Source organism: Physella acuta, unplaced genomic scaffold, assembly GCF_028476545.2.
Source record: "Physella acuta isolate Inbredline_101_S28 unplaced genomic scaffold, ASM2847654v3 ptg000716l, whole genome shotgun sequence".
NCBI lineage: Eukaryota > Metazoa > Mollusca > Gastropoda > Physidae > Physella > Physella acuta.
This window is the reverse complement of record NW_026732234.1, coordinates 188,124-212,877: the sequence shown is the minus strand read 5'-3', so window position 1 is coordinate 212,877 and position 24,754 is coordinate 188,124. Positions and strand designations below refer to the sequence as shown.

Sequence of the window (24,754 nt, the reverse complement as noted above, 5' to 3'; positions counted from 1 at the left end):
GTCGTTTTAATACAAAACATGTATAAAGATAACGAACTTTATGTAACGTGTTTATTATACAGACAGTTCGACTATATTTTATACAAAAATAAATTGTCGTTAGCTCGATGAACGGTTACATAACAAATTATCTTAGGACACAATTCTCAAATAAAATACATACAGACAATTATCTTAGGACAAACTTCTCATGACATAAATCTCAGACAAGGTATTATATGATATGATATTGTGTTTGATATGATAAGGTAGCCATGAACAATTCATCGCAGACAGAAAAATTAAATCACGTCAATATATCCAATACACTAAATTTATTCTATACATAATTCAATCACATTATTAAGTATGAACTTAAATGCATTGTCTAAACAATTGAACGTGATCGACTATATTCCATTTTTTAAAAGTCGCCGCCTAAACTGTGCAACATATTTTAGGGTCACTTGTAGTTAAGACAATGGCAATAAATTATTCGTTATTTGTATTGTAATGTTGTTATAATGTTGTTGTTTTGTAGTGTTTGTTAAGCTTACAGTCCTTTGAATTTTTAAAAAAAAAATATTTTAACGCATACACAAGCGATTCGTTATTTTAAACGTGAAGTTGTAGCTGAAGCATTAAAAATTAATAGTTAATTATTGAAAATAAATTATATTCTATAACTTACGTTTGATTTCAAATTCGGACGTTATTAAGCGGGAATCAAGATGAGACTCTTTTTCAAATCTTGATCTGTGAAAAGGGAACAACAACAAAATGAAAAAATATACATAATCAATTATAAACTACACTATACAAATAATGTGCACACTTATAAGAAACAATAAATTTACTATTCTAGTTTGTATTCTCAAAATTATGTAATCCTAGGTTCCAGTAATAACAATTTAAAAAAAACTTTAACAATCATGCGCATGTGTAGGGTGGACGTTCTATTTCAAAGCGGCCCGGGGAAAAAACGCTAAATTGAGAAAAGTTGCCCCAGCCCTGACTTATATTCTTATTGTAGCTTTTTTTTTCCATTTAGGCTTGAGTCAGATGCCTACTAAGTCACTGGTCATATTTACTTTCTCGTATATACGAAGTATAGAGAAAGTCTTGTAATCGTGCAAAAAAAAAATTGAGATTTTTACAAATCTCGACGTTTTACACCTCACTGGTTCAGAAAAACTCTACCTTCTGTCAAATTTTGAGTAATTTCCGTTGACCGGAAGTGCTAATTTACGCTATTTCCGATTTCTCAAAAAACAAAAAAAAAAACGCATGTAAATTTATAAAGTACTAATAATATTGCGCACTATTGTGCACATTTTGTTTTGGTGCGCTAATCTTTTTTCTATGGGATCTAATATATAAAGCTCAATTCTGTATGTAACATGTAATAAGTTTGTTTGTCGTGGACATACTTCGATGGATTTAAGTGTTAGATTATTATCGTGCTCATAGTCTAAATTTATGAGTTTAAAAATTACTATTGAAAGTGTTGGGAAATAATTTTAGTAATAATTGTCGGCATGTTCATTAAACACAATTAAAAAAAAATATCATCTTTTACAAAAATTCTAATTATGTCTGAAAATTATTTATATTTAGTCCTTTCGCACTTACTTCCCTTTGATAAATTAGGAAAACACAATTATTTCCCTTTATAAAACATTGCATTAGTGGAAAAGAATTTACTTTTTATTACTTTGTTTTGGTGTCGGGAAAAAAAAATAATTACACAATTAGCGGGGATTGATCAAGTGCAAATGTTGTAGGTATTTTACGGTTAAGCTTGGAGTATTATAATTGTTCATTAAATTGAAACAGGCGCGTCCGCCGGCGCCCCACCAGGGTTCAATTTGGCGCTCTGGGCTATCCTGTGAGCGCTATGGTGCATAATTTCGCTTTAAACAGTGCGATAGAGTATGGATAAGAAAGGTTACTATAGTCTTTAAGTGAATCGAATCCGGGCGTGCTCTGGCGCCCAGACAGGGTGCTATTTGGGGCCCCGGGCCTCCCGTGTTCGGTTTGGCGCCTACGTTCGTTTAAGTGAGTGCAAAAGACTATGAATAAGTTGGGGTACTATAGTCGTTTATTAAGCTGAAACAGGCGATTCCGCCCCGGGCTAGACTGTGAGCACTTTGCGTTTATGTTCGCGTTAGTGTTTTCTTTGTGTTTAGGTTGGGTTTGCGCTAGTGGTTGCGTTTTGATTTGGTTCGTTTTTGTTCTTTCTTTTTTCGTTTTCGTTTGTGTTTTTTTCTTTGGGTTTGTATTTGTGTTTGTGGTTGGTTTTGCGTTTGGATTTGGTTTGTTTTCGTTTGCTTTTTCATTTGTGTTTTTTTCTTTGGGTTTGTGTTTGTGGTTGGTTTTGCGTTCGGATTTGGTTTGTTTTCGTTCGCTTTTTCGTTTTTTTCTTTGTGTTCGTATTGGTGTTTGTGGTTGTGGTTGGGTTTGTTGTTAGGTTTTTGTTTTCGTTTGTATTTGTAATTGTGTTAGCGTTATGTTTGCGTTTTGTTGTTTAGGTTTTGGTTGGTTGTGGTTTGGGTGGGCAATGCCGGGTTTATGATGATTAATAAACACACAGAAAGATTTTTCACATAAGCCAGAGCAGGGCCTGGCCGGGACGGCTAGTTATATTCTATTATTAAAAGTTTAAGTAATTAAAAATCATGTCTATATTCCAAGTTATATACGAATATTCGAGAAAGTTTAGGGGAGATCACTCCCGGTTTATTTAACTAGCAATATAAAATAATAACCAAAACGAAGGATCACAAGTATAGTTTTATTTAGACCCCATACCTTGTGAACATACTAAGCGAAAAGAGCAAAACAAGTCGCCGAATTTTAAATATATGTTCAATAAACGTATGTGTATATACTATCAGGTCCGTTCCCGCGCGCATTTGCGGGGACACGAGTTTGCCTACACTACCACCCAGCAGACCCAAGGGCGCACTGTATGGAAGTCTCAGTCTCAGTAATAAGACTATCTGCTTCTTTATGCATTGCTACACCTTTCATGAAACTGGGAAGCTGTTGAGAATACTCATAAGGATGTATCTGCGAAACAAAATATTTAAATTCGCAGGGGTGGCGGCCGGACAGGACGTGATTCTATTCTTCTCCATATACGGTATTTATAATAATAGTTTCGCTATTCTGTCACTCTGTAATTTCGGAACTCCCTGGGGGAGGGGCGGACACTGGTAAAAGTATATATTTTCTTTATAAATTGTATTTCGTAATAGGGAGCGGTAGACGTTCTTCGGGGGGCTCCGCCCCCCCCCCTCCTCCGAAAAGTTGCCTGAAAGAAAGTCCGAATGCGACTTTTGTCAAGTTTGAGCTTAAGTGTAAGGCTAAGGGGTAAGACTACGACTATTTTTAGTATGAATGCGCAGTAACTACGCGTAAATCACGGTTAAAAACCTTTTTCAGTTACATTTTTCGTTTCTGGTTAAATTTGTAGTGAGGCTGTGATTTTGGTTTTGGTTTCGGTTTAGAGTAAAATAAAACACATCAACCTAGTGGCCGTTTATCTAGTATAAAAATAGAAATAGATTGCGGTTTGGGGAGTTAATTAGAATAATCCAGGAGAGGTTTCTGCAAAAAAATCTTTTTTTTTTCAATTTCGCAAGAGCGTCGCCCCTGAATGGTGAGATTTTTCTCACTATATGGTATAGAAAAATAAAAGTCGGATGCAGTTTGACACCGTTCACGCGAGTGCCATGAAAACTTTGGGAGTTAAAGAGAATACTTCCGAGAAGGTTTCTGCGAAAATAAATCTCTTATGGGCGGTGCACGGGAGGGTGCGATATTCTTCAATACATGGTTTTGGCGCCCAAAGTTCCAGAGCGGCTATCGTAGCACTTGGTATCCGTTAATTGGGCGTCCTGCATAGCGGGTAAAAGGTACTACTATATTCAGCGTTAAAACGTCAACAGGTACAGCCGCAGACGCCCCAGCTATTGCTTGGCATGAAGCGCCCCGGACTCACCTGTGAGCACTATGGCTCCTATGTTCGTTTTTAAAAAGGCTATACACTGCGGACACTATGGGCAACAATAATCGTTGACCATGTCGTTTCAGGAGCTCTCTCCGGTGCCCCTGAGGGTTGCGATTTAGCGCCTACGTTTGTTTTAAACAGTGCGGTAGACTATTTATTAGATGGGGTCTTAGAGTCTCTCACCGGCAGGGTGCGATTTGGCGTCCTGTGCTATCCTGTTAGCACTACGGCGCCTGGACATTTGATGATTAAATCTAGCCAGGGGCCGTACGCAACGCTCCGGCTAGATGTGTAATCGGGGGCTCCCGAGAGCGCCCTTCTACGTCCCTAACACATAAACGGTTAGTGATTAACGCTGATATTACGGCTATTGGTAAACTAACTAAAATTCTACGTGAGCAAGTAACTAATATCTGTAGCAAACATGTTATACATTCGTTTTTTTTTCATGAGAAATCGGAAATAGCGTAAATTACTACTTCCAGTCAACGGAAATTACTCAAAATTTGACAGAAGGTAGAGAATCAGATCTTTTACTTATATGTGAAATTTCATTTATCTATCTGAAATAGTACTCAAGTTATAGGCTTTTGAAAAATTCAAAGTAAAAAAGTACCACTTCCGGTTATCGGAAATCGCTCAAAAAGTGATACGGGTCAACGATTTTGATAAAATACTTATATATGAAATTTCATTAACCTAGCTGTAACGGTACTTAAGTTATCGTGTTTACACACATATACACAGACAGACACACAGACATACGGACAGAATTGCAAAGTCCAGTTTTTCCGACTCGATAACGCACAAAACGCCAAAATGTTTATATATTTGTATTTATAATTTTTGCCTGATTAAAATAAGTCCTCTATACTCCGGATGTGATGAAGGACTGAGGTGTAAAACGGTGAAAATTGTAAACATTACATGTTATTTTGTGCACGATTACAAGACTTTCTCTATACTTCGTATATACGAGAAAGTAAAAATGGTCTAATAGTCGAAATGCCAAAAACAGGAAATAAAAGGCTGTGTAAAACTTGTCGAGCCATCACACTTAACCACTCACAAGTAAACTATTTTGCGGTATCATTCTAAGCAGAATATCCAGTTTTGCAGAGGAAAAAATTCTGAAAGAACAAGCTGGGCTTTGAAAAGACGAATAGATAACACATTCGCCTTGGGACAAATACTAGAAAAAAGTATGAATGAAAGTGTCCCCTTTATTTTTGCTTTTTTTATTGATTTTGAAAATGCGTTTGATAGTATAGTCAGATGCAAAAATCTTACTGTGTCATGGTTTTCAGGAGAAATAATCAGACATTAAAATAAAAGGTTTTCAGTGCAGAGTTTATCGGAACCAAATACATGGCCTATATATTTTGGTCCAGACAAAAGTAAAAGAATGAGGCGTGTTCTGTCTTCACTGCTTTTTAACCTAGTAATTGACTGGCTGATGCCATAAGCTACAGACCAAATAAGAGGCAACAGATTGACGCTAACAACTAGCTCAGAGTACTTACGTTTTAGATTGGGGATGGAGTACACCAAGAAAAAAGATTTCATATATTTAGTCAGCATGGTCAATTATTAAATAGACTGCGTCATTTAATTGAAAATACGAATCTCTAAAGCCAAAACAAGTCTTCGCAACCATCCAAAACATGGCGATCGTAGAAAAATTCTTCCAAAAAAATGTAGACCAATGGTACAATATCATATCCAATGAGTATTCACTCGGGGAAAATGGAAATGGATTGGGTAATAGAAAAAGATGGTGCTGGATTCACCTTAAGCAAGAATGAGACTGGATGTTATCACAGGAATTGCGCTGAACTTGAAACGAAACCCAGGGAAGACCAAATAAGACGTGGATTCGCGCACCGCAGAAAAACACATTTTACAAAATAATAGTCACAAATTAACAAGATTTCTAGAACTGATTCTTCATTTGAATGTATGTTACAATTTTGAACAGACTTAGTATAGTATATACAGGGCGGTAATCTGAAAGTTTATGAAACACAGTCGTAGATAAATATATGATAATTAATCATAAATCATTGTCCTAGTGCTACCAAGTACTAATTTATTGAACAACATTAATTTTCAAAGATCATTGTAGTGAGACTAGAGTTTCGACTCTAGTTTGTGGTATTGTCAATGCATTATAAATCTTCTACTTAATCAATATAGCTATCGTAACTAAGCCTCAAATCTATCTCGTCCTATTCAATGATCTGCAGGCTAAAAAAAATTAACTTGGTTAGCAAAGGGGAAAAATATTAATAAACAAGTTTTTTTCTGAAATCCTGCTTACAAATTTAAACAGTAAAAAAATTAAATAGGTAAGTAAAATTATAAAAACACTACACCCATTAATCGAGTCTATACTCTAAATAGAGAAAGTGCCTCAAGTTCAATTTCTAACATTCAAAACATACCGTTTTTATACACGCACAGGAAATTTTGCTTACGGCATAGGATACACGAAAATAAAATCATACCCAGGATAATACAACGTACCAAATAATAATATTTTACTGCCACATTTTATAGCCAGTTTGGTATGATTCATTAAATTTATCAAGGGGCCATACAATAAACAAAGGTAACAAGCTGGAGATAATTTCCAACGACATTTAAAATATCTAGTTGGCAGAGAAGGAGCAGCGAAAAACGTAAATAATGTATATTATGTCAAATTTACATCTGTTTAGTTGCGGTCATCCCAATAGGCCATCTGAAGGTGACGAAAATGCACGCTAAGTAAAGTTATAGTTCATTAAATGACATAAAATTGTTCATGTAAATACAGCTTTGGAAATCTATGACTTTGCACTGAAAATTATATCAATATCCGTTTGTTTCAGCTTTGAATAATGTAAAATACGGTGTATGAAATTAATAAATATAAATAAAGTTATGAATTATTATAATTTAAAAACTTCAATAGATTAGGGAAAAATGCATTAAAATATATATCTTTAATTTCAGATTTCATCAACTAAATTACACCATATTAATGATTAAAAAACACAAAATTTTCAAAAAGATAGTTGCTCTCAGCTATTTGAATGAGTAGCAAAATGATATGAAGTGACCTCAAAGACCTTTTTGTGTGATTAATCTTCGCTGGCCTTATTTTGTAGACCTAATGAGCTTGGATTGTTTACATTTTTCCATAGTCAATATTATATCTCTATTTTAGTTTTGAATTCAAACCAAATGATAAATTTAACTACACATATAGGATTACAAAACAATAACATCAAGATATTTTATAATGCAATTCACACAACTAATTGCTTGCGATATGTTTTGTTCGTGAGATAAATTATGCTAGTGAAGTTTGTCTTTACAACTAAAATAAAACTAATATGTATAGTGATGATTTAAATCCACCTTAAGTTAACAACTTTTAAAAAGATCATCCTTACAACATTTATTTACGCTCATTCTGCAATATAAATGACGTTTTTACAACAAACATTTCAACAATGCGGTAGTTGGTAGTGGCAGTGTAAAATTTCTGCAATGTGCACGGCTGTACTGATTGGTCTGTTGAAAATTGTTTGTTGCTGCAGTTAGAGTTGGTATACAAAATAAGTGTGGTGTGTGATAGTGTTAAATATTGCTTGACTTTTCTTAGTGATATTGATAAAATTGACAATTTTCTCAGACATAATTGAAAAAGCTGTAGAATAATTATTTATAAAAAAAAACATTCCTTATGAATGAGTATATAAGTTATTATTTGAACTGGTTACCAATTCTAAAATTAATCAGTCCAAATAAGAAAATATGTCATTTCTTACAGTGGAGTTAATGGTTTTAAAAAATTTTAAAGCGTAGTTGCATTTAATAAACAAAACAAGAAATAAATACAATTAATTTTCCATGTGCTAGAGTAAAATAAATTCTCAAAAGCATATGAGTATACTTGTAAACGAGAAGAGATGTAAATGCAGTAAATGTTATCTTACAATTATGTGAACACTAATACAGTTTTTAACATGCAAAGACTTTAAAAAAAAGACAAGTTCTAAAGTCTGACATGTTAGCTGATTAACGGGTATTACAAACAAACAAAAATATCCTGCTACACGTCACATAACCTCACCGAAGCGCAGTACACGGATGAAAAATGGCTGCCGAATAAAGAATCATGTTGGTGGTGTTGCGTATTCATGCGCCGCTCGCCTTGGGGGGGGGGGGGGGTCGACATTTTAAAAAATTTAGCCAAAAACAGATTTACGCAAAGATTAGTATGAAATATGACAATCTACATAAAATATGTGTTAAATGACAAAATGTAAAATTAAATATTTTTAAAAATCGCTTATATAATTTATGTTAATGTTGTTGGCCTATATAAGAACACGGAACGTTTGCTGCGTTGAAGTGTGCGCATTTATGACACCGCGTCGCAATGGCTGAGATCGATAATGTAAGATTTTATGTCAAGTGCAATTTTATGATTCTAATGTAAATCAAAAGTAAAGTTGTTCAAGGAATGATATTAAATGACATGATGACAAAAAGAAAACCATCTAAGTAAATAATTTTATATTGTTACGAAAATAGGGCAAATAAAATAGTAGCCTACCTATAGTTGGTCGATTTTATGCTTTAGATTGTATATAAAGTGGTCGTTTATTTTTACTACTAGGCACTCAATATAAATTTCTATTTATAGCTGGCTTAATTTGATTACAGGTTTTAATTTTGTTTCACATGGAAATAAAATAATTTCAAATTTTAAAAAGGAACGATGAATTCTATTAATATGACTTGATAGGTCAGTCTGTATTTTTATTATATAAAATTGAATGTAAGATTTTAATGAAAAAAGTTGGTCGAGGTTTCAAAGAATTGTTATCTAGAAGCAACCACATATACATTAAAATTTATAACCGAGATTGCTAAAATATAGAGGTGATTAGTGTACCATGTCTGATGAAGACGAAGACAGCGTCATGTCTTGTTTAATGTTATAAATTATTTTTCTCAATTTACAAAACACACGTTAGAACAAACTCTGCCAAGAAAGCACTTAAATAGTTGTAGTTGTAGTTCATTGTTATTCTCCTAACTTATGTGGTGGTGATAAGACTATAAACCTAGAAGAATTCACACACAGATCTAAAAAATGAAGGCAGAAAAGGAATGGCTACTGATTGCTGAAATGAAATGAGTGAGATAAACAAGCACCTGCATGTTTGCTTCAAATAGAAAGAGGAAATATTCAGAAAATTTAACATTTCATATTTCAGGTAAAGAATTATTATCTGGGCAAAGAGCCGAATACGGGGGAGATGTTATGTTAACTGTTTAAATAATTTCAAATAAGATTTTATTTTGAAGTTTAGATGCATATATCTTTTATGTTTAAATTTTTATGAAAATTGTTTTATCGAAGCAAATAGTATGGCTCTTGAGGTTAAACTTGATAGTATGTGAATATGTGAAACACAAGTACCAATGTGTTCTGTATCCTTGCAGTAAGTGTTGTAAGAGAGAATGGAAGCATTAATCTCATAAAAGCTTCACCGATTTGGATTGTTTTTTCAGTCTTCTTAAATTTCCTCTCTCATTTATCTCTCTTGTTGTTTTTTTTTAACCTACGTGCTTTTTTTTTGTTAACATAATCATTAGTTTATATAATTAAAGTTTACAACAGTGGGAAGATTACAAGAGAAATTATATTGCTTAAATCACGAGTACAGCATACAATATTTTTAATATATCTTTTAAGGTTTTCTTAAAAATCGCAAATACATTGTTATCCCTTTCCAATATTTACATTGTAGTCAACACTTTTAGTTGTCGGTGTTTGCTTAGAGAGGAAATATAATATAATTAGAAAAATAAATTTTGTTACTGCGCGTTACAAATCACTGAGGTGTAACGATCAAGTAAGTAAACAGGCCTTTGTAAGCCTATTCAAATTACAGGACGTTATGGTCGGTTGCACAAAAAACGCCGGTTTAATTTTGGTCTGCTGCACCTCCCTGCAAACTACCTGAGCGAACAATAGCATAGCTAAAACATTTCTAAAACCGGTTTTTTGCGGATCACTTGGGTGTATTCTGTCCTATACAAAACCGCTCCTTAAATTTTAAAAACCCGCATTCCGTTCCCATGGCTCATTCTTTTTCTAGGTACAGTGTTCTTCGAAACATAAATATCAAGGGGAGGGGGGCGGTCTCTTTCGGTGCGGACGCCTCGGGAAATATGTTCGGTGGTTCCCGATCGCGATCTGTAGAAATCAAAACGGAGGTTCGGTTCAATAAAGCAATTGAACAATCGGGAAGTTTTATATATACCTCACAACCAAACGTAGAAAGGGTCTACAAGGCAGATAGCAATAAACCGCCATAAAAATATAAGACATCATGGTTCTAATACCTCTGCGCGAAGTTTCTTTCAGTATTTACTTCGGGGAGGAGTGAAGTGTGCCCCCCATTCCAAAGTAATATCACTACTCCCCCCCCCTATTATCTCCCCCTCCCCCGGATGAAATATTTTTAAAAATAGTTTACAAGTGTCCACCCTTACTCCTCCCCTCGAGGTAGGAAGACAACCAAGCGTACATTGAAACACAAAGGACTTAAAGTATTTCAACTACGCCATTTTGTTGACCCACTTTGTTCTTGTAGATGTTTTTTTTTGTGTTAATTTTAGTTTTTTTCTGGTTACTGGTATGGGCAATGTTCTATTCCCATAAACTAAGTTTTTTTTTCTCGTTTACGAGAGTGGTTGAAGATAAGCTTTACTCGAAAAATGAAAACAGTTAATATATACATTATTTATTTAATGATTGGTTCCACGAGTTATCTTGTATATAAAACGAAATATATGTATCGCTTGAACTTAAATACTGATTTAGTGTTTGATCTATATACTGTTGCGTTTTCAATGTATTTTATGTGCGTTTTTATATATATATATATATAATAAAGATAGATCAGAGTTTCATTGTATGCAAATGTTTAGAAAATCACTATGTATTCTATGTTTAAAGCTAAAATCACAAACTTTGTTAAAAAAATAACGTTTTATTAAAACTTACCAATTAATTAAGAAGTAAAACGTTCTGTTATACTTTACAAAAGCGTCATGAGTTGTAGAATATGGATTAAAATTACCCGCAGGATTGAAGATTCGCTTGCGGTTGCTGCACATTTATACAGCGCCACCTTGTGGGGAAAGGTCTATATTTAGATTATGAATTACAAACACTGCTGACTGATGTCGAGCAATCAATGACGTTACTACATTGCATTATAAAATGTTATCCCTTTGAGCCCGCCAGGCCGGTAAACCGGCTTCAACATTAGGCATATATGTCCGAAAAGACGTTTTTCCGGCCCGATGATCTAGCGTCATATTCCTAACGGCCTGTATACCGTCTAATTAAATATAATTAGCGGAAGACTGACTAAAACTGCGCATATGTCTTTGATTTTTAGGAAAAGTAAAAGTATTTTCATTTCGTAGCAATGCCGCCGAAACGATAAGCTGAGCCACAGCCGTCGACTTCATCACAAAAAGTTGGTGCAAAAGATGAAGCAAAAGACCGAAATATCAACAAAAGAAGTAGAATGACTGCATCTCAGGCATTACAACTACTTATTGATACTGATGAAGAAGATAATATTAACAAGCTAGAAGAAAAGTATGTGATAGAGTGACCGAAAGAATTGCCATGCTACGAACATTGGAGACCAGTTCTAAAAGCTAAAATACCTGAAGCTAAAACTTTGACACTTTGATCATTTAAAATCACATTCTTATAGGCAAACGATTTTTTTGTAAAGTTTTTATGAAAAAAAAAAACAGTTTGGTCACAAACATATCTACTATTTTTATAGCCAAATTCCACTAAAAGAGTAATCCCAACCTTCAAAGTTATCAATGCGTTACCAATCATTTATTCTTAGATTTGCGGCATTGTTTTCTAAAACTGGGTTATATAAAGGTAAACAACGCCTGCGCTAATTTTATTGGATCGTATTTGTCGGACCATCGGTTTGCCCACACTACCGCCCAGCACACGCCCAATTAATCTCCGTAATAGTGAGGTAGAACACACTTTAAAACAGTTTAATCAGAACAAGAAGTTAATTAAATTAAATTAATTAAAAAGACCAATAATTTAATTAATTTAATACATAAAGCTAATTAATACAAAAGTACTTTCTAATTTTCATGCGCAATACTTCTTGTTCTGAATAAACTTTTTTTAATAAAGTTTTTGCAATAGGTGTCTCAACACAATTTTAAATAATTATTTCTCATGTGTGAAAACAATTTCTGTATAATAATTATTGTGTCCGTATTTTTTAATTTGAATGTTTCTGAAACTTTTTCAGGGGAATTCGCTATTATCTTTGGCATTTCCCAAAAATACATTGTATTTTTAAATTGCTGGGGAAAACCAAAGTAATATTTCATTGTAGTATATTGACAAGTGTGTAGCACTATTTTGATCCGACACGCCACATTGACTAGTAAGTTATTTCCATGTGAATTTTAGCGCAATTTCCATTCTGGAGAAGTGCGTTTATTAACTCGTCATTTCTGGGAATGTATGGATGGATGGATGTATGGATGGATGTGTGTCCGCAGCTTTAAGTCGTCTTTAAGTCGTATCTCCTCCTCAACGAAGCAATATCGAGGACTAGTTCCAAAGCAAATATGTTAAGCAAGTTCCGAGGATGATTGTGGGCCAAAAAAATTCCCGGGTTTCCTTCCTGTATTTCCCAGGTAACGTCACGCTGCCATTGGCCAGACTCGCGCAGATCTGCTCGTGTGGAGAGAAACGAAAACGAAAATGGGGGGGCAAACATCTACGGGTGATTCGTTCGGTCACAAAAAATTAATTAAGGAAATTGCGCTTAAATTGTCACTAGACTTTTTATTAACTTGTTTTTTTATTTCCTGTCTTTATTGTTAATTAAGATACCATAGGAGTCAATGTAAATCCCCTTAAATTGTTACTATTTTTCTTAGCTGGAACAGATTGTTCTTGTATGTTTTAATTAAAGTTTGGAGTAACTAAAAAATCCATTCTAAAAGCGCCTCTTACATTAGGGGTAACTAAAATAGTCTGTTTAAAGCGTCACTTACATTAGAGTTGACTAGAATACTCTATTGGTGGCGGTTATATTATTAGATGTAACTAGAATATTCTGTAATATTACGTAATGGGGTCAAGATCGGTCTGAAATGTTAAACTATTTTTATAGTATGCATAATCCTTTAAATATTAGATTTAATTTAAAGCTTGTAACAAAGATAAAAAACACTTTTATCTTGGATTGTATCTAAAATGTAATGAAATAGCTATGAATTTAAAAAAAAAATTATCCGAGTGACTTTTAGTTTCAGTCTTTTAAAAAACTCAGGATCGCCAAACATTTGGGATTGAATTTCAGGACTAGCTTAAAAAAGACCTGTTTGTTTGGCATCTAGGTCTGAAATGTCGAACTATTTTTATAGTATGCATAATCCTTTAAATATTAGATTAATTTAAAGCTTGTAACCAAAATTTAAAAAAAAAACGTAAATCTTGGACTATATCTAGAATGTCTAGAATGTAATGACATAGCTATGAATTTAAAAAAAAAATATCCGAGCCACTTTTAGTGTCAGTCTTTTAAAATATTCAAGATCGCTAAACATTTGGGATTGAATTTCAGGACTAACTTAAAATAGACATGAGTGTTTGGCATTCCCACAATCTTTCTGTCGTATTTTGCGATTTCATTTAATTTTTTAAGTTAGGGTTCAAATGGTTTGCGTGGTGAAATTCATACGAAAGATGTCAGGGAGTTTTTAGGAATAAAGGGTATTATCTTACATTGATTCAACCCTTATTAGGGATAACTAGAATATTCTGTTAGAAGCGCTTTTACCATAAGGGGGAAGTAGAATATTCTGTTAGGGGCGCCTTTGATTACTAAAGCAGTGCAACTATGTCATCATTAGCACAACAAAACGAGAAGCCACGTTTGAAAATAATTTTAAAAAAAAACGTACGCGTTCGAAATAAGATTTACTGCAAGTTTAGAGGTAGTTTAAATACAGTGTGCGTTATCAATATCTTAGAAGGAATATTTGTAGAAATAAGGAAAAAAAATCCATAATTGTAACTATATGAAATCTGAGGACCACTGAGCTACACAGATGTTGTGCGGGATATAAAAATGTGTGTTTGCTACACCCTGCTTCGCCATTGGCGGGTATAAATAGATCTGGTCCTAAGTGTGCACACAGCGTGTCGTTTTAATACAAAACATGTATGAAGATAACGAACTTTATGTAACGTGTTTATTATACAGACAGTTCGACTATATTTTATACAAAAATAAATTGTCGTTAGCTTGATGAACGGTTACATAACAAATTATCTTAGGGCACAATTCTCATATAAAATACATACAGCAGTGGTTCCCAACCTTTTTCGAGTGGCGACCCCCTTTTATAAAAAGTAAGTGACCCGCGACCCCCATATAGTTAAAAAGCCGAAATTAGTATGGAAAGTAATAAGCACTATTAAAATAAGATTTTCTAGTAGACTTTCAATGTGAACTACTCTTGATAAATGTTTTAATAGCATGAGTAAAATTGCATACTATTCACTAAACCTTCGTGGTTAAGTTTTTAATGTAAACATTTTTTTGTTATCGCCAACCTATGTCATTATAATTATCTTAATTTTGTTTTTAATCGAAGAATAGTGTTGATAGTGTTGAAAATATATTCTCGAAAAGTCAATCAATTTTACGTTTGAGTATGAATGGTGAATACTACACCAAAAGTGTGTCTGCAGTTGTTCATCTTACTCGGAAATCAAAGAATTCATCTTGTAATTCATCGGGAATGCTGGCAACATCAAGGGAAGAAGAGAATGGGTAATGCGTAAATGCAGATTCTTCTTTTTTCAGCTCAGAGAAATATGCAGTTCGTTTTCAAGAGGTTCAAAATGCCCAGAAATCGCTTCTTTCAAAATTTTAATTATCTCACAATCAGATTCATCTACCACACCGCAGAGTTTCTTAAATTTACAATATTTCAAAGATTTATTTTCTTTACCGATTTTGCAGCTTTGATAAAAATGCCCCGAGATTATCATGGAAAGTTATAATATTCGTTCATTTTCCCTGAAGCTTCAGGTTAAGCTTATCTTGATGTTCGAACACATCTACTCTCACCAACCACTCTATGTCGTTTTAAGTATACCAAAAAGTCTTGTTTTCTTTGCACTTCCAAGAACAATTTGATTTCAGATTTCAATTCAAAAACATAATTTACAACATTTCGTTTGACAGCCAGCGTACTGTAGTGTAGAAGAGCAGAACCTCAGTTCAGTTCTATGAAGGCTCCAGATTTTATATAAATTACGACTTTACTAGCAATGGACTCTTGATGTCGATTGGTTAGGGCAGTGGATAGGGAGCTAAATCTTTTCTGTTTTGCTGAAAGCCCGATTTTGAGCTAAACATAGATGGCGCACCATCCGTACAAACCCCCACAGCCGTTTTAACCCATTGTAATCATCCCGTTTTTTTTTAAAAATGTATTTATTTTCTCCATGCTATCTTAACAAAATAGCAACTCTTCTTTGTTATCATCCGCATGAATATAGACACAGAGCAGCAACTGCGAACACGAACTCACGTCTGTTGATTTATCAACTTGAAAAGCAAACAATGGGGAAAGCTTAATTTCAATAAAATGTGTTATTTAACATATACGTACATGCAGCGTTTGATAAGATTTTCTACTATTGTTTTTTTTTTTCTTGGCATATTCTATCGCGACTTCATTTGATGCTTACCGACGAAAGAACTCCATATATTTTTTGGTGTGTTCCGAATGACTCGTCTCAAATGACGTTTTAGTTTTGAAGATTTCTTAGATTCGTGACTGAGAACAACTTTGTACAGTGCGCTTTGTTTCTTCGCTATTACATTTCCAGTGATGTTAATGAAGTCGAATTTCAAAAATTCTTCTAAATAGGTATGTTTTGTTTCAAATTATTATGGTTTAGTATACCAGTTGGCGACCCCCCAGAAAGACCTTCGCGACCCCCAGGGGGGTCGCGACCCCCAGGTTGGGAACCCGTGACATACAGACAATTATCTCAGGCCAAACTTCTCATGACATAAATCTCAGACAAGGTATTATATGATAAGGTAGCCCTGAACAATTCATCGCAGACAGAAAAATAAAATCACGTCAATATATCCAACACACTAAATTTTCTCAGAGGACAAATCTTTTCATAGACAAAAAAAAGACGACATATCTAATAGGAAAAACACCTTCGTTGTTAAATTTTAATTTAATTATTTCTACACTATTTTATATTCTTATTAAAAAAATGATTGTGCTATTTCTGTTCCATTTCCATATATAGTAGGTTTTTTTTTTAATTTAATTTTCATGAATAACAACTTCAACATTAGGCCGGTTAACAAATCTCAGCCAATTTCAATGTATTTTGATCGTCTGTTTACAATCCTTTCATGCACTAACAGAGGCGTAGCGAACCCTTCCGGCGCCCGGGGACAGATTTTCGATTTGCACCCCCCTCGAAATTTTTATTTGCACCCCACCCCCCCCCCCCTCAAACTTTCAATTTGTCCACCCCACCCCCCTCGCTACGCCTTAGATTAGCTTTAAATTTAGCGCTTTCTAAAAGCATCTATATGCCCAAGTGACACGTTAACGTTCTGCTTGACTTGTTTTCCTTTAGGCTAAAAATGATGACACACCAAAATGAAATGCTTCAGCGATTTTATTCCTCGCCCCGCCTAGGATGTTTTTACATTCTTTGTTTTGCGTCAGGTTCGTTTTCCCGCTACGTGCGTATTTCAAGTATTAACATTCACGGATCCATGAGCAAGTACAATATAGGTAAATACACACACGCAGACACACACGCAGACACACACACACACAGAGACAAACACACACAGAGGCACATACCAGGGCAAACCATAGCACTCGCAAACACACAAAGCACATCTGTGGTAAGTCACAAGTGCGCATGACAGAGCAAGTAATAATCCGCACAAATTCAGAGCGCTTAGTCATATTGGAAAATCGATCGAAAAATAGAGAACAAGAGAGATGGAGAGAACACGGGATATCCAAGTATTTATTGAAGTCATGACGCCCTCTACTTTGACGATGACATCATCCTACTCTGACAGCATGCACAGTCCAAGCTAATAAAACTTTGAAGAAGCGCTAAAAGGGTCAAAGATCAACTAGAATAAAATGATTACAAAAAGCAATCATAATAAGTTTTTAAAATGCACTGACAAGATTTTGAAAAAATGGAACAAACTGCCTTTCTTTAATAAAAGCATTAGTCACTCATGAAATCTGGCATGTTTAATTTTCTACTTATTAGTAATGATGCATTTTTGCTTTATATATATATATATATATATATATATATATATATATATATATATATATATATATATATATATATATATATAGTCTATATATATATATATGGCCTAAGTGAAAAAACCTATCTGTAAAGGACCATGACATGTGTGTTTAATAACCAGCGTATACCCGGCATTGCCCACCATAGCCACAACCGACCAAAACCAAAACACAAAAAAAAAACACAAACACAACCGCAAACGAAAAATCGAACGAAAACAAACCCAAATCCAAAACCCTAATCCAAACACAAACACAAACTTTAAATCAAAGCGCTCACAGTCTAGCCACGGGGGGGGGGGGGGGGGGCAAATCGCACCATGCTGGGATGCCGGCGAAACCGCCTGATTCAACTTAGTAAACGATTAAATTATTTCTACTTATTAATAGTCTTTTGCAATCACTTAAAAAAAAAGTTAGGCGCCATAACTAACAGTAAAAATCCCGGAGCGCCGAATAGCACTCTGTCGGGGCGCCAGAGGACGCCCGGATTCCATTCAGTTAAAGACTATAGTAACCTAAAAAATTATCACTATAAGTTTGAAAAATGAAATTTCTTCAATATTAATTTTTTAAATAATTAATTGAGACGATGAGCACTTTAGATGTATAACACTAAGTCTATTATTTTCTTATATTCCTTTGTAATAACAGGTCTGTTACATATGTACATACAGAATTGAACTTTATATACTATATATATATATATATATATATATATATATATATATATATATATATATATATGAAAGTAATTGTGTGTGTTTATGAATGTATTTGTTTTTGTATGCATTATTACACCCTTTGATCGCCATGAAACTTTGGGAAGCTGTTGAGAATTTCAATTGCGCACGGGCGCCGATTTGGGGCCCAGAACTTTCCCGTGAGCTCTATGGCGTCTACGTTCGTTTTAAACTGTTCGATAAACTATAGATAAGATGGGGTGTTATTCTCGTTTACCAAATTGAATCAGGTGCGTTCGCCGGCATGGAACAATTTTGGCGCCCCGGGTTATCCATTTAGCACTATAGCTCCTCGTTAGTTTTAAGTAGCACCCTACAATATTGACACGGTGGCACACAACATTCGATGATTAAACCGATACAGGGACATACGCGGCGCCCCTGCGGTACTGTAATCCCAAGAGCACCCATCTACGTCCTTAACATCTTGACATCTGGGCTGTCACCGAAGTGTGTTCTACCTCACTAATACCGTGAGTGATTACGTACACTCAAGGCTTTCATACAGCAGGACGCCATTGCAAACTAGTTATTAAATATTTTGACAGTATTCGCCGTTTTACACCTCCCTACTTTATCATATACTGTACATAAAGCACATTGTAATAGTCAAAAAATTAAACAGAGATTTTGACAAATTTTGATACTTTACATTTTGTCATTATGTCTGTGAACACGATCATTTGAGTGCAGTTTCGGTTTTTTAACTACCGATAACGAAAGTACCATTTAATTTAGTTGATTACATTTTATACATAGGTATACTATATTATTATCTTGAATCCGTCCCATTTTAGTAACTTCCAGAGACAGGATGCTTTACATTATTTCTGTATGCTCCGATTTCGTTCACATTTTTCATGTCGGTAAAGACTCAATGACAATGAACTGTGACATAAAGTGTGACTTAATTAGATGTTTGATTTACATTTAAAAAATGAATCGATGTTTCTTTGTGAAATACTAATTTTACGCGCTGTTAGACATATATTGTATGCGTTCATTTGGTAGTTGGTGTGCAATTCTTTTTTAAGTACAAAATAATTTTTTTTTTAAATTAAAAATATTTCTATAACCCGATTGCACTGGAAGTTCAATCTCCCTAAATGATATATAAGAATATTCGCAAAAGTTTATGGGAGATCATTCCCCTAAACTTTATTTAAAAAATAATAGACCCAAAATCATTAACTCTTCTATATTGGTACTTACTGTAATCATTAATGTATTAAACCATTATTGTTATTCTCTACCATAGATTTGGTTAAGTATTGCCATAAATTCTGTTTAACAATTTAATAAAAATATTTGGGGACTTCTCGTCCAACGAGACACACCCTATCCACTTTACTAACTCTGTAGCTGCGGCAACATATGTGTGCTATATATCTCATAACAAAATATTGCCATAATGACGATTTGATATCTGAAAATAAAATTAAATTAAAAATACAACATTATTGCGTTGTCTTCAAAGATGAATCTTTCTGTAAAGTTAGAAAGAAACAGCATTATAAAAATGCGTTGGAATTGAGTTGCGAGTTCTGCCATAAAAAAAACTGAAACCAACAACAAACAGACATTAAGAACTGAATACAAGTTTATAAATAGAGTTAACATAAAATCTCATTTGAGATGCAAGGAGCAACTATTCAAACGTTGATAGCTAAATATTGAGGTAAGTGGAACAAACAACGGCTGTTGGGCAGATAACGGAAGACAATGAAAGCCTGTGTCGAATATTGAACATTTTTGCTACTTAAGGACCATGCACCATGTATTAATATACCATGCAACCATTCTACCAACAGGACATTTTTACAAGCTCTTATTGAGCTTGCATCGACGTGCTTGTATCTTTTCTTTGTATTGATCTAAACTGGCGAGCAAAATTTCGACCACTTCTAATCGACCAATTTCTCTTAAACTTAGCAAGTTGGTGAAGACCAAATCACAATGCAATCTGACATAAAATTTGACTCATTTTGGATCATTAAAAACTTTAAAATAACAAACTTGTATGTTATAGAGCACTAAAAATAAGAAAATAAATTATTTTCTTTAAATAACTAAAACTAAAAGCATGGGTCGCTATAATATGTATTAAATACCTTTACTTGAATTCAACAATTTTTTTACAGGGTTGTTACATTTTTTAAAGAATGTTTTCTGTTATAACACTTGAATCTGTTATTGATTAATATTTGATTCTTATCACTTACTAATACAGAAAAGCCGGGGGAGAGACGTCGGTATATGAAACACCATCACAATTTATGATTATCACTTTTAACTACTTTCTTTGTGTGCCAACAAAACTATTAGAATACAGTGACTTGTAAAACGCCCACCGACATATTAGCAATGAAAACCCACGAACTTTCGTAAAGTAGTATGAGTCACACTCGAGACACAGAGTTAAGTTTACTAAAGCGCATTTTATATATGAAAAGAGTGTTTAAGATTTTCTGAAAGCATTTGCATTCTTACCGGGATTTGCTCGCAGCTGTTGTTTTGATCCATCAGAATTCTTACAGTACAGTGTTATTTACCTTTGACTGCAACATATTTACCTTTTTATTTGCTAGGCGTATTTTATATTTCAAAGAAAGTGTCAAATCTTTAGAAGCTTCTTTTCTAAAAGCAAGCTGTTACTCTGTAAAGCCATCAATCCATTAAACGTTTTCTTTTCTTTAATGTTTGAATATTTAATAAATGATTGATTCTATAACTATTATTTTTTCATAATGTTATAATTTTTTTTTTAAAGTTAACATATTCATGGAATGTGGTGAAGCTGCAAATAGTCGACGCAAACTGAAAATTTTCGGTTAATTCCAAATCCTCTGCAGGATTTTAGTTTCAGATTTGGCTTCAAAAATGGAACGTCTAAAAGATTGATCAAGATATTAGGAAATTAATACATCGCAATTCGTTGAATTGAGCTAGATATAATTTTTACTTTTTTTTAAAAAGCTGTATGTTATATTTTCCGTCTCTTAGAAGCTGAGTTTCCCCAGGACACTCGGGCTAGTCGCGAGAGTGGCAGACGTTTGTACCGACAAAGATTACGCGATAAGAACATATATAGGACATCCCACGAAACTTCTAGGAGTCGCTGATTACTTGAAGAAACACTTGAAGAAATAATGGGAGAAAATCCTTATAGGGCAAAACTATCAAAAGTAGGCTTACCATGTTTCTTTATTTAACATGTACAATTTATTAGGGGTCATCCATAAATGACGTCATGCTTTTTTGGACGATGTTTACCTACCCCCCTCCCCTCCGTCACACGTCGTCACAAAAAGCCAGACACCCCCTCTAAAATGACGTCACACCTCAGCCTACAACCCCCCCCCCTCAAAATTGCAGTTGAATTTTTTTTAAAACATCGATATTTTTCCAAACTCTTGTCTGAAATCTGTCAAAATAGAGTACTTTAATCAATTCCTATTAAAATTTATTAAAACAGTTTTCTAAAACGCGAAATAACGTTTAAAATTCGTTTTCTAACATTTCTTTTTTAAAATGAAAAAAGTGTGACGTCGCACCATCTGAACCCTCCCCCTCATCACACATCGTCACAAAATTACCAACCCCTCTCCCCCCCTCCGAGTGTGACGTCATTTTTTGGACGACCCCTTAAAAGCAACAGTGACAAATCTACGAGCGTAATTTCCCACAATGATAACTATTGTTTAGTCTTAATACACTCGACTGAGATCTGATCGCTAGTGACCAGGCTATATAAAAGTCTATACATTTAAAAGTCTGAATTTTATCCCTTTGAACCAGTGATATACTATGTTTGAAAAGTTGTAAAATGTGTTTAAGTCATATCGTTATGATCTATAATATATTCACGCTTAGCTTATGCACAGATACTCTTTGTTTTAATAAAAATAGGTGGTAAAATGTAATTATTTTCAAATGTATTTTAGATAGTAGGTACTTAGTACAAGTGAAGAACTCAAACCTAACTCATGCCTTGCTTTTTTTACATTTGTAGATTATAATTTTGAGATATCTAGAAAGTTTTGCCATGTGTACAAATCTTTAAAATCTTAACATTGAATATTGTTTACCGTAAAAACAACTTAGTATTAGCAGTATCTAAACATTCTTGACTTGTTCAAAACACAGCATCTTAGCTATACAAAACAATAATAATACAAATACGGGAGAATGTGTCATTTATTACATGTAATGCTTTTTTTGTTAATTAGAAAATAAATAATGAATACTGATAATGTTCCAATATCGGTTACTAATTAATTAATGTATTTGTCAATTATATCTAAAGCAGGCAATTATGACAATCAGTAATTAGATAAAATAGCCTTGTATAGTTTCCACATTTACCAAAATAATCGTTCTTAATTAATAATAAGAACACCTGTACTGGATCTGTTTTTTATGGTGATACTTAAATCAGCGCTACAAGTAAGATAAATACTGTTATTGATTGAATGTGGTAAGGTTGTACAGACGAAATTAGTCTGACCATGGCACAAAATTGTAAATTTATATCACGCTTTTTTAGCAGCTAAATTCTGAAATGTGTTAGTATAGGACGAAATCATCAATGCGCAAGCAAGGCATATATATATATATATATATATATATATATATATATATATATATATATATATATATATATATATATATATATTATATATATTATCAATACTAATAGTTTCGCTGTCTGTGTATCTATCTGTCTGACAAGAACGCTATAGAGAAAACACAAGCAAAATAAAAACTTTCATAGTAAAACAAAAACGAAATATGACGTCACATACAGTAAAGAGTAGAAAATATTCCTAAAGCCGGGGGAGTGCACACAATAATATGACGTCATTGATTCTCGAGTAAACATTGAATTAAAAAGCCAATTTTGTCTAATTTTGAAATTGGTTTGCGTTCATACAATTCTTCGGGTAGGGGGGAAGCCCATCCCCCGCGTAAGAACGTCTAAGCCAACCCCCCCCCCCCCCCAACTAAAAAAAATGTCGACATCGATATTCTATAATAAAATTACAGCCTAATTCATGTGTCTAATATAAAAAGTGGTTTGCATGTAGAGTTTCTTTCATGCAATTCTTCGAGTAGTGGCTAATCGCGACACCAGTGTTTCTTTCAGACTTTTTCCTCTCAGGAGGGGGGGGGGGGACTTTTTCTAATCTAAAAAGTGTTTAGCGTGCACAGTTTTTTTCATGCATCTCTTCCGGTAGGGCGAAGCCCCGCCCAGGTTCTTTCTTTAGTTTGTATGATCTACAAATGCGACCAGTGTTTCTTTCAGACTTTTTCCTACCCGGAGAGGGGTGGGGGTACTGGAAAAAGTATAAAATTATATTTCGTTGAATGGGACGATAGACATGTTTTGGGGTGTGTGTGTGGGGGGGGGGGGGGAGCATGAAAGAAACTCTAAATACGACTTTTGTCATGATTGAGATTAGGTGCATGGTTTAGGGATATGCCTATGACTATATTTTGTATAAATTAAAGTACCGATTCTGGATAAAAATCCGTTTTCAATATCATTTTTCGTTTCCGGTTAAATTGAATTAAGGTGGTGATTTTGGTTTTGGTTTTAGTTTAGAAAAAATAGACAGCACTATCAACCTAGCGCCCGTTGTATCCTTCCTCAACGGGCTATTTTTCTCGGGTATATATATATATATATATATATATATATATATATATATATATATATATAAATACCCGAGATAAATAGCCCGTTACAAGTCTTACCACATAAGAGACCAGCCTCTCTCAACAGACCAGCCTCTCTCAACAGACCAGCCTCTCTCAACAGACCAGTCTCACCACATAACAGACCTGCCTCTCTCAACAGACCAGCCTCTCTCAACAGACGAGCCTCTCTCAGCAGCAGTGTTTCTTCCAGACTTTTTTCTCCGGGGGGGCACTTGAAATCTTCGGGGGGGGGGGGGGGCGGTAAACTTTCTTCGGGGGGGCGGACACTGTTAAAAGTATATATTTTCTATATAAATTATATAAATTTCATTTCGTTCGGGGGGGGGGCGGTAAAAAATTTTCGGGGGGGGCTTTGCCCCCCCCCCCCCCGAAGAGATGCCTGGAAGAAACTCTGCTCAACAGACCAGTCTCACCACATAACAGACCAGCCTCTCTCAACCATATACATATATATATATATATATATATATATATATATATATATATATATATATATATATATATGTATGTATAAGGCTTATTAAAATATTTAAATCACATAACGCATTCTAACATAGATATGTTGCTATCTGGCCTTTCATTCAATTCTGAATTTTTGTACAGGTTCCCTTTTAGATTATTTTTTATATCATTATTGTTTCATTCTTTTTAGGAGCTAGGATGAGCAAAAGTCAGTGGCTGGGTTGAATGCGCAATTTTAGGATTGCTCTTTAATGCGTCGACTTTGAACAACGAACAATTTATAATTAAAGCTACATGCGGTTCTCTTACCATAAAGAGCTCATTTGTTTCCATTCTTTGTCGTGATACCTTTACCAAA

General features: G+C 34.2%; 1 protein-coding gene and 1 pseudogene across 1 annotated transcript in view; one reads left to right on the top strand and one right to left on the bottom strand.

Annotated features, from left to right (window-relative positions):
- Positions 1-8,152, bottom strand: part of LOC131949833 (uncharacterized) — a 34,945-nt gene extending 26,793 nt beyond the window's left edge. Inside the window, exons 1-2 of the mRNA XM_059311838.1 lie at positions 8,118-8,152; positions 671-735 (exon numbers count right to left, since the gene is read on the bottom strand). The gene's annotated coding sequence lies outside the window, so the exon portion shown is untranslated. The remainder of the gene's footprint in view (positions 1-670; positions 736-8,117) is intronic.
- Positions 8,153-9,042: 890 nt separating this feature from the next.
- Positions 9,043-24,754, top strand: part of LOC131949832 (peptidase M20 domain-containing protein 2-like) — a 34,074-nt pseudogene continuing 18,362 nt past the window's right edge.